Raw genomic sequence first — 12,199 nt, 5'->3', positions numbered from 1 at the left:
CGTTCTTGTTTTTGAAATCCTGGAATTGCTTCGGATCCGTACGAGTTGGGGTAGAGCCGTAATAATTGGTCAATTAGAAAAGGATTTGGGTTATGGCCCATCCGTGGTGGGCCCCACCAAATAGACGTTTTAGATCAATTTAAGGTGGGCCATGGGGCATTGTGCCCGTAAATCATATATCATCTATGATACTGTGTCCGATCTGCGGCCCCAGTTGGGTCCCACAATAGATGATGGTTGATGGACGAGATCTAGTGGTCTGTGAAAACAATGGCTCACGTGAAAAAGGTTCGTTTATGAGATGGGATACTCCAATCAATACAATTTTTTATTTTTTATTTATAATGGCTGGTGGATGGCCGAGATGGCATCCTTACAGGTGGCCCACGTGTGATGGACGGGGCTTAGCCCTTGTTTGGATTGGTGGGGAAGTCTGGAAAATCAACTGTTTTCCTCGGATAACAGTATAGGAAAAACGAACCAAACTACGGTAATTGAAATCCTTCTCATATGTGGAAACCATGAGCTGACTCTTGGATATGTTTGCTCAATGGATAGAAAACAAGCACTGGATGGAAAATCGGAATCCAGATGGATAGCCGCTTTCCATATCCCGGTTTCGGAATCTATCGATCCAGATAGCCTTTGGCATTCCTCATTTCTGGAACATACCCCACCTACTTAATACATGCAAACGATGACTCACTTGCATGGTCCTGATTGATGATCTGAACCGTCCATCATCTGTGTACTGTCCATGTTCTGGGTGCTAACCAAGACGGGCTACGTTTGTTGAATTTGACCGTAGATACGTGGAGTTGAATATGGATCAACACTCACATTCTAACTCCACAAATTGATGGCTGAGATCATCCTTTCAGCAGGATTATTGGATCATTGTCTGATATAAAATAGCACTGATTGGATGAACCAATTTCAATCCTCAGATCATTTCTGCAAAAGTAAATTTCATTCTTGCCTTCCAACCAATGATCAGGATCTCACATCTTGAAGATCTCCCGTAAGTGGGACATATACTATGGAGGCCTTCCAGATGAACGGTCCAAGTCATCATGTAACGGTGCAAGAGGGGCACGTACTGGTCTGTTTTAAAAAGAAAGGTATGTAATCCCACACCACACCAGCCCATTTGCAAGAAGGACCCAGCCCTGAAAAGTTATGGGCAATGGCCCATATTACCCCCTTCGAATGGGGCCCAGCCACCACCGTCCGCACTTCATCGCTTCGAGTAAAAAAAGTTCTTAGGAATGTAGCGAAACTTGAAAGGAAAATGCTTGCGTACCTCAACGTACATTAAATCCACCCCGTCTATCTGGTGCATCACCCCTTGTTTAGCTTTGATCCCAAAAACCAGGCTGATCCAACACTTAGGTAGGACACCCCATGAAGTTACAGCTGAAAACCTGTAAGTTCACGTGATATGGCCCATCTGAGTTTTGGAATACTTTGATTTTTTGGCCATTCGTTAATCCTCACGATGAAAATCAGATGAATGCATTGGATGACACATAAACAATACGGTAGGCCCTACACAAAACTAATGGTGATCGTCCGACCCCAAATATTTCCTCGGTGTGGCATACCTGAGTTCTGGATGGTCATGATTTTTTTATTTTCAATGCAATCATTAAGCCGAGTACGTGATGGATGGAGTGGATCTTATGAAAGTTCCACCCACGTGGCTCTCGGTGCTCTTTTCAAATACCCATCTGCACCGCCTATTTAGATTCCCACCACCGCTAATAAAGGAGAGAGACGTTCATGTGCAACTGATTAGGCGACTAATCTACCGTCCAACCAGCCAGATAGTTTCCATCTAATCACGTGTGTACCATGTTCAACCCTTCCAAAAGGTTGACCACGCCTCATCCACTCATCAGGTGGGCCAAACTTGTATTTTTATTATATCAGCGGCTATGTGCTTCTTCTTCTTTTGCTTGTGGCCCAGCTGATGATTCTTCAGGATGCTTTTTCCAACTAATTGGACGGCTCAGATCTTTCAGGCATAGGGCAGGTTGGAAATTATCTGCTGTTTTAACGGTAACATATCTCCGTTGAAAATTAATTGGAGAAATAGGCCCACCGACTGTTAGTGCTCTACCTACGCAAGCTTTTCACGATATCTTACTATATTTACGTGGAGCATTTCATGTTAGCTTTCACATACAACCCTTTCATTCTACCAATGTGTCATATCTGTGGAAAATCTGAACCGTCAAAATGGTTGATCACACTATAAGGACAACCCAACACAAAAATTGGGACAATCCACTAACCAATTAATAGATGAAGTAGAAAAATAGGCCGTCCATTGAATTCAAAGGCCTAGCTACATGATCAATAAACTATGCTAATTTTCAACCAGGATGATCTTTATGGAGCGTCCCACCTTTTCCACGGATCGGATTTTACAAACATGTAACTAGTTTGCAGAAACGAAAGTGTAGCATGTAAAGTTTGCGTATAGTATGTGAACATTTTACCTGAGATTATTCGATCGACGACAAACGTAAACCCCATGAGGGAGTGGACGGTGACGCGGATTGCGTCCTCCCACCCCACCCACCCCCCCCCCCGGTCTTCAGCTGGGAACAGGCAGGAGCTTTGAGTGGCCACCGTTATATATGGGTCTTATCCACACCGTCCATCCATTTATTCATAACATTTTAGGGCATTGGCCCAGAATTTATCTATATAAAATGTTCAAGTGGACCACACCATAGGAAGCAGCGGTGATAATGATTATCACCGTTGAAACATTACTAGGACCCACCGTGATGTTTATTTCTCATCCAAAGTATTCATAAAGTTACAAACTTACATATACCTGGATGAAGATAAAACACAAATATTAGCTCCATTCAAAACTTCTATGGCCCCTGAGAAGTTTTCAACGGTAAGAGTTTAATCCCCATTGTGTAGTCCATTTGAGTCTTGGTTCTGCTCATTTTTGGGTTTATACCCTAAAATGATACGAAAAAATGGATGGACGGTGTGGATAAGACACATACATCACGATGGCCACTCAAAGCTCTTGCCAGTTCCCAACTGGAGACGGGAGGGGGTAGGACGCAATCCGTGTCCGTTTAAGTGACTCCTGTCCTTTTCGATACTCCCTTCCCCATCTATGCATGCACGCTCGAAAGTCTCCCAATATTAAAAGTGATGTTCATGTCCAACCGGTTGTACCATTAATTTACCATCCAACCAGAGAGATTTTCTCATCCTATGATGTTTTATGAAATCCAAACCGTCAACAAGGTTGACCTCACCATTAGTCAACTAATCCATTCATTAGGTGGGCCATATATGTTTTTCGATACTGTATTAGTGGAAATTCATTTTTTTTGGTGTGACTCAGGTGATGAGTGGAGTGAGCTGATTTTTGCACTGGAAGATCCTTTATTGAGGCTAACCTATTGGACGGTTGGATTCCAGGAATGCATAAAAATTTGAAAGTAATCTACTAGTTGGACGGTTATTCACTGTCCATTCGGTTGGATATGAGCGTTACTCGTATTAAAATACGTACAAATCTTGTCTTCTATGTTCTGTAAGATTGTATGATTGGAGTTGTTTGATACTCTCGCTGCAGATGACGCTTGATACGCAGGTAATATGCATTTGTATCCGTGATGCATCTTAACTCAAATTAACCGACTAAATTTCGGTCCGCACTGTTTCTAGGCGACACTACCAAAATCAATTTGGTTGAACGATGGTAATCTCTGATTGGTGGACACTTTTTTGTTGACCAAGGGCCGTTGGATATATTTATTTTCAACCATCTAATAAATGTCCACCGATTGGGTAGTTAGGTCATCAAATCACCGCAATTGTAGGTTCATGATACATCTAAGCTAACGGTTTGGATTTTTATTTTATTTTTTTAATTACTTGTATTTCCACATGCGCAATATCCGAGTAATTTTGTCCTGCCTGCGTATCGTCCATCACACTTTGCCAGAGTATCAAAGCTTATCTCTTGTATTATTGTATGAGAACGTGTTTTCTGACTCACACAAGTGGGGTTGTGGGGCCCACCTCATACACGGACATGCGCGAGCAGATTATTACGTAGGGCCCAAATTGCTGACTCAACTGTTGATTGAGCATAACCGAAAATTTTCAACGGAAGATGATATTATAAATTTCATTTTTCCACTCCCTATATATATTTTAGTTTTGGTCATTCATTTGAAAGCCATTAATTGATGGTTAGGATTGATTGATCATTGTAATTTTGTAGATTGGCTCCGTGAGATGGGGCCCACAATTTGCAAGGTCTGGATATGTAAGAGGGATGGGCCACCACCCTCTTTAAATTGTGTAACGTGCGAGTCTTAACAATAAAACAGGTATTTAGATGATTTCGCAGCGGGAGCTGGTCCACCACATTTGGACGCACGACATTTTCATCATAACGTGTGCCATGCACGTGTCACCTGTGTTATAGTACAAACCAGTCATCCTGTGGGATCCGTGGTTTAGTGGCCACTAATTCAAAATCTTTTTTTATTGTACTAATCCAATCATCTCGTTAGTGGACCTTTTCTCATCAAATGTGAGCGTGTAAGTTGGCCTTTATTGATTGAATGGCTAGGATTGCCCAAATATGCGCGTTTTGGAACATGGCCCATCCACCATATAGTACATATATGCAATTACATAAAGGTTCATTGAAAATTAGAGGTGGGCATCGAGTTGAGTCGAGTCGAATCGAGGTGGGCCAAGCTCGGCTCAGCTTATCCCTGGTTTACTTGATTTCGAGCTCAGCCTCGAGCTCAATATTGAAGCTTGGCTTGTTTGCCAAAGCTGTCGAGTCAAGCTAGTGGTTTGAGTCGAGTCAAATTTACCTCGAGTCAAAGGGTGAGAGAGTAATGAATTTTGTTCTTGATCCTCCTCCATTGATGAAAAATTCAAATATCTTAGAAGAATCAAAGCAAAATCCAATGAAAAAACCAACCAAGCAAAACTTTGAATCAAATGAGAAAACTTATAAGAATCGATCTATTCTTGATCTTCTTCCACCAGCAAAAATTCAAGTACTAAAAAAGAAACAGAGCAAAATACAAATCAGAAATCCCAGTAAAGAGCTCTAACCAATTAGATGATTGGATTTCCTTGAAGCTCTAACAAATCTGAGAAGAACCCATCTTGAATTTCTTAGGTTTCTCACCCAAGAAATAAATCTCAAGAGATTAAAATCATACTATAGTGGAGCTAAAATGAAAACTAGTGGTAGTGGTCTAGGTGAGCGTGTAGCTGACAGCGCGTAGAGAAAGAGAAAGGGAAAGGGGGTGCATGCAGTAGGGTAGAGACTCTAGGGTTTGTTTGTTTTTTTTTTTTAAGTTAAAAGTTAAAACTTATATTAATATAATATATAATATTTAATATATTTATTAATCGAGCCGAGTCGAGCTCGAGTTCGAGCTTCGAGTCGAGTTAAAATGCCCCTTGGTCGAACTCGTCTCAAACTCAACTCAAGTTTCAAGTAATTAGTATGACTCGGCCTGAATCAGCCATTCAAGCTCAGTTAATCCAAGCTGACTCGAGCCAAGTCGAGCAAGTTTTTCGAGCTAGTTGAACTCGGGAACAACCCTATTGAAAATCCCTTGGATTATGAATTTTTCAATTGTGTTTGGCACCCTAGATTCAAAAACCCAGTAATTCAAAAATAATTGGGTATTATTTTTATATGAGTTTGAATTTAATTACTAAATTAACTTTAATATCTTTAATTAATTAGTGTATATATATATGATAATTGATACAATAATTTTAATAAATTTATTAAAATATATACTTTAGCAAAAAATGATAAAATTTCAAGCCTACAAGCATAGGATCACAGCCGATGGACTAAGTAACTGTTTTTAACCATTGATTTACATGGTCAATGTTTGGTCTAATCAAATCATTCTATAAATGCAATTAATAATCTAATTAGTTTGAGATATCATCAACAAATTAACTTGTATACAAAAGATTAGTAACCTAGGAACATATGTTACAAGTGTGACTTTTTGGCCTTCAAATTAAAAAAACAATAATAAAGGAAATGCAAAATTCACAAAAAGTGAGGATTTAAAATCCACTTATTTGAAATTCTATTTAATCGACCCAGCCAAATGATTGCATTACCAAATGAGTAGTCTCATGCCCCCTAGAGGCATTGGATGAATCCATTGTTATACATATATTGTAGAATTGACGGATTATCTATCATTAACAATGGAGATTTAAAATCATAATCTTAAAGTATATTGATTAGGAAAACATTTCGCCGATAAGAATTTTGATCTTCCGCACCTCACGCCTTTAGGAGAACCTTCAATAGAACTAAGGTTTTCTCGCTTGTGTTAATGAGGGACTAAGACATCTGTACATACGAAAGATGACTAGAAGTTTATCCATTGCACTTCTTCCTCTAGGGTCTTCACATAGTAAGTTTTCATATCTAGCTTAATAACTGAGTATAAGGATAACAGTTCAGGCGTCCCGCCCCAAATCTATTTACAAAGATCACGACTAAAGTAAGTCTCACCGAATCACTCAATCTGAATAATCCACCAGTTAGACCTAAACCAATGATCATGTGTGGCCAACTTGATAAGAATCTTACAACCATGTTCTTTGATTATGAGCCACACCATTCCATCTTAACTCATATTTGTACCTCTAGGCATGTCCTCTCCTCAAATATTCATTCTTTGATTTAAAATTTTTAAAAGAAAAGGATGGATTACTGATATCCACACATATGGGACCCATAATGGCATTATATACATAGGAATGCTCACCATTATCACAGGAATTCATGAAAACTTTACAAGAACTCATCTATAAGTGTAAGACCTGTGCCATTCATGTGAGGCATCATCCTTTGAAACTCCTAAAGCGTAACTTTTATCCCGATCCAAAACTTTGGTGGGCCATGGTAAAAAGTAACAGTTTCCTCCCTTGATTTTCCTCTCCTTTAACATGACCCACTAAAGTTTTGACCGTGGTAAAAGTTGGGCCCTCGGAGTTTCATGGGATACTGTTGTATCATGTGGATGGTTCGGATCTTAGACCCATGTCATGGGCGATAAGTTCTTAAATAAGCAATTCCATAATTTTGGGATGCCTCTAAAATCAGCCCAATCCAATTATAAAGTGGACGGCGTATTAGATAATAATGAATAATCATCCAAAAACCTCTGAATTCATCTTATTTTATGGTTGGATTGGACCGACCTCCAGGACTACCGCTTAATCTAGTTGGATGAGTTGAAAGTATGTATACTGCAAATGCAGTGGTGAACCTCACATATAAAAGTGTTGTCGAACAAGCATATCTAAATTGGATCATTCGACATATAGGCATTATGTATAATATGAGTAGGTTCGGCTCCGGGTCCCACCCTCACCCAAATTATTAATCAGGTGAGAAACAGTACATTAACCTGGACCCACACCCACTTAGACACACCTATACCCAACCATGTCGGGCGTGTTCAGGTACCTTCGGGGCCCACCTTCCCATTGCAGCCCCAGCAATTAGGGAGTGGATTAGGTGTTAATTACCCAGAAATACCTTAGTGGGTGTTAACCTTACCGTGTGGGGCCTATCTTTATGAGATTTTTTGTATATCCATGCCGTCCATCTGTTTTTTAAGATCATTTAATGGTTTTTTAAAAAATTTAAGCAGATTACACACCACTGGAAAAAATGGAGAATGACTATTAAAAATTTTTTATAGGCCATGAAAGTTTTGGATCAAGCTTATCTTTATTATTGCCCTTCATGCAGGTCTTTTTGACCTTATCAATGGGTTGGATGGAAAATAAACATTACAAATCATCTTAGGGTGGGCCCTGGGAAGTTTTTAATGGTGGCTCTTCAATCATCACTTTTTCCTGTGGTGTGGTCCACCTGAGATTTAGATATTCTTAATTTTAGGGACCACATCCTAAAATGGTCTGGAAAAACTGATGGACGGCATGGATATACAAAATATCATCAAGGTGAGTCCCACGGTAAAGGGTAACCCCACTAAGGTGTTCCGTCGTAACAACCTAATCCACGCCCGGCTATCAATAGACCTGGCCTGGGTTGGCTATGGCCGGATTTTGAACTATTTGGACCGGGCCTATTCAAAATTTTGATTTTTCCAGACCCGAGCCCGGAAAATTGACAGCCCTAGCTGCAACATGGAAGAAGTTGCCAAAAGCAGGTCCAGACCCGGTCCGCTTGCTCACTGGGATTGAAAATCGGTTCTAAGGTAGCTTATGGGCCTTCTTCATTAAGGCCCAGTTCTGCATATGAGACGTTCGGCCCAAAACTATGGTTGGTGTGGTGGACATACCTGAAGGTCCTGCACTCGATTGCAGTAGGTCCCACCGTAATCCTAAACCAGTCATCACCACCCGGACATTCCCAACCATCCGATCATGGGCCTTCAGCCATCCGTCTTAGCCTTTGGGCCATTCCCGTGAGGTCTTTCTTCCCATTTGGTTAATCTTTGCAAGAGAGGTAGAGCTATAGAGTCCATGCGGTGGGGCCACGTATCAATCGACACCGTTCATCTCAAATGGTTCAATATACACGTCTATCACATGAACGGAGAATGATCACATACGTTCGAATGTATCTGAGTGTCCTCTGTGGGGTCCACTCTAACGAGTCTATCTATGACACACGATTGGGGAATAATTACATACGTTCGAATGCCATGTGAGTTCCCGTATGGTTGAGCTGTGTGGAAGTCACGTGACGTGGCTGGGACATCCAACCCGTCCATCAGAGGGCCACCCATTTACCCTCCATCTTAAGCTTAAAGCCCAAAAGTCAGCCTAATCTAAAACTCAGGTGGGCCAGACCACACTGAGGAAGGAGAGGGAGGCACCCACCAAAGAAATTTTCAGATCGTGTGTGAGGCCCAGCATGCTGTTTATATCCCATCCAATCCAGTCATCAAAATGGCCCCACTAGGATGAAGGGATACGACAAACCATTCCATAATTCGTGTGGGCCATACCACATGTGTGTGGAGTTATAGGCGTAATTTTACATTTTTCTGTGGAGTGACCCACATGAGCTATGAATCAGAACGATTATCGAGATGTACGGTGAACACGAGGCAACGCACCTGATGGACAGTTTGGATCCTACACGCACGTCACATCGGACACCCAGAAGCTCAACTGAACGGAAGTCACGTACGTCCGAACGTATGCAATTACCACCCGCACATGACATTCTGGCACTATTAGATATGAAGGGGGCCACCCCAGAATATTAGATATGAAGGGTTCCGGTACAAAGCCGTTGTTGGGCCCTACCTATCCGGCGGTCCTTTTCGGAAGCGGATTGTGTACTGAGTAACTCAGTACAGTAAGCGTACTGAGTAAACTCTGTGGGCCCTAGTGTCATTCATACATTATATCCACTCCGTTCATCTCTTTTAACACATAATTTTAGGGCTTTACTGAAAAAATGGAGTATATACAAACCTCAAATGGACCACACCACCGGAAACAGTGTGAATTGAACATCTACCGTTGAAAATTTCATGGGGACAACAGAAGTTTTAGATCAAGCTGATATTTGTGTTTTCCCTTCATCCATGTCTTTCCTATCTTATGAACAGGTTGGATGACAAATAAACATCACTGGGGGCCTTAGAAAGTTTTCAACGGTTGAAATCAATATTTCCACTTTTTCCAGTGGTACGGTCCACTTGAACTTTATATATGTATCAATTTTGGGTTGAACCCATAAAATGATCTGGAAAAACGAATGGACGGCGTGGATAAACCACACGCATTCGCGGTGGGCCCAACTGAGTTTACTCAGTACGATAAGAGCGTACTGAGTAACTCAGTACGCAATCCGATTCCGTCCTTTTCCACCTAAGCTGGAACCCAGGGACCACTTCAATTACGTGGACTGATATATACAGGATCCAAAGCTTTAACAAACTCGCACTTTCACGGAATTCTGCACGTGTGAGGCCCGCCGGTTCGGCTATCTAGACCGTACATTTTCTGATAGAATGATTAGTATTTTATAATATTTGAGATTTTGGGACAGACCTATCCACGGTGGAATCTTAGATCAACGGTCTTGATTATGGAAACATGAGTCCCACAGACAAGGAATTGGCAATTTGAGTCTTTGGAAACTCTCCATCTGCGAAGATCCTCCGCTCTCCTCGTTTCTGCTCTCGATGTCCTTGTCTGGTCGGGCACGGATGAGATATTTCCTACTGTACGGCCCATTTATGGCCTACCAGCCATTTTTAGCCCACTTCTTTTTGAAATCGGATTGCGTACTGAGTTACTCAGTACGCTTACTCAGTACGCAATCCCCTTCCCTTCTTTTTTGCTTCCAAGAATACTCTCCTGTGTACGGCCGACTTTTCAAGGGACCAAAACACCCCCGTCATTCATTCCAACCCGATTGGCTGGTGTGCGAAGACGAGCGCTGAGGGTCCTCGATATGGCCCCACAATGATGTATTTATTATATCCACACCGTTCATCCATATTTCGAGATCTTTTCAAAGCATTATCGGAATAAAAAATAAAAAATCATATCCAAAGATCAACTGTACCACACCACAAATAGCAGCCGGAAACTTGATTTTCACTGATAAAAATTTCATAGGGCCCACCATAACATATATTTTCCATCCAATCTATTCATAAGGTCACAAAGACCTGGATGAACCTATTGGTTTAAAACTTCTGTGACCCCTGAAAGGATTTCAATGGTAGACGTTCAATCCTCCACTGCCTTTTACGGTGTGGTCCACTTGATAGCTAGATCTGTCTTATTTTTCGTCTCAAGCCTTAATATGAGTTTGCCAAATAGATGGAAGGTTTGGATATAACACATACATCATAATGGGACCATAGAAAGTAGTAGGATTACAATGGAAAAAAAAAGGAAAAAAACGAAAAAATCCTGCCTGGCCAACCTGACTCGCTGTCCCACCTGTCTACTTAGATAATAATAATAATAATTTACGAGGAGAACTTTTTCTCCCCTACATTTATTTCTAACACATAGTTATATATATATAAGCATATAAAAATAAAAATTAAAAAAAAATCTCTTTTTTTATTCATTTCTCTTTATTCGTTAATAAACATATCTCTTAAGCCAGAATGAGTTACTTCATGTAACATAAAGGATTTTGGGTAGCAGATGACACTTTAGCTAACCAACTTATTTTTCAATATTTCATCATGCCAATGGTTGAAAATCCATTTCATTCACTTCGTAGTCAATTTCAATCAATTCGCGATCAATTTCATTTACTTCATTCACTTCGCGATCAATTTCAATCAGTTCGCGGTGAATTTTATTCATTTCATTTCACGGTCAATACCATGCATTTCACAGTCAATTCCTTTCACATTCATGGTCAATTCACTTTACTTCATGGTCAATTTTGGTAATTCCCCTTCACTTCATGGTCAATTCCATACATTTCACGGTCAATTTCCTTTACTTCACGATCAATTCAATGTATTTCACAGTCAATTCGCTTCACTTCACGGTCATTCCCAGCGATTCCGTGTTGAATCATGATCATTTCCACGCATTTCACAGTCAATTCCCTTCACTTCACGGTCATTTCCACGCATTTCACGGTCAATTCGCTTCACTTCACGGTCATTTCCATACATTTCACGGTCATTCCTAGCGATTCCATGTTGATTCACGGTCATTACCACGCATTTCACGGTCAATTCCCTTCACTTCATGGTCATTTCCACGCATTTCATGGTCAATTCGCTTCACGTCATGGTCATTTTTGTGCATTTCACGGTCAATTCACTTCACTTCACGGTCATTTCCATGCATTTCACGGTCATTCCTGGCGATTCCGTGTTGATTCATAATCATTTCCACGCATTTCATAGTCAATTCGCTTCACTTCACGGTCATTTCCATGCATTTCACGGTCATTCCTGGCGATTCCGTGTTGATTCATAATCATTTCCACGCATTTCACAGTCAATTCGCTTCACTTCACGGTCATTTCCATGCATTTCACGGTCATTCCCGGCGATTCCGTGTTGATTCATGGTCATTTCCACCCATTTCACGATCAATTCCCTTCACTTACGGTCATTTCCATGCATTTCACGGTCAATTCGCTTCACTTCACGGTCATTCCCAT

The sequence above is a fragment of the Magnolia sinica genome, chromosome 5 (genome assembly GCF_029962835.1).
Source record: "Magnolia sinica isolate HGM2019 chromosome 5, MsV1, whole genome shotgun sequence".
NCBI lineage: Eukaryota > Viridiplantae > Streptophyta > Magnoliopsida > Magnoliales > Magnoliaceae > Magnolia > Magnolia sinica.
This window is presented reverse-complemented; position numbering follows the sequence as displayed.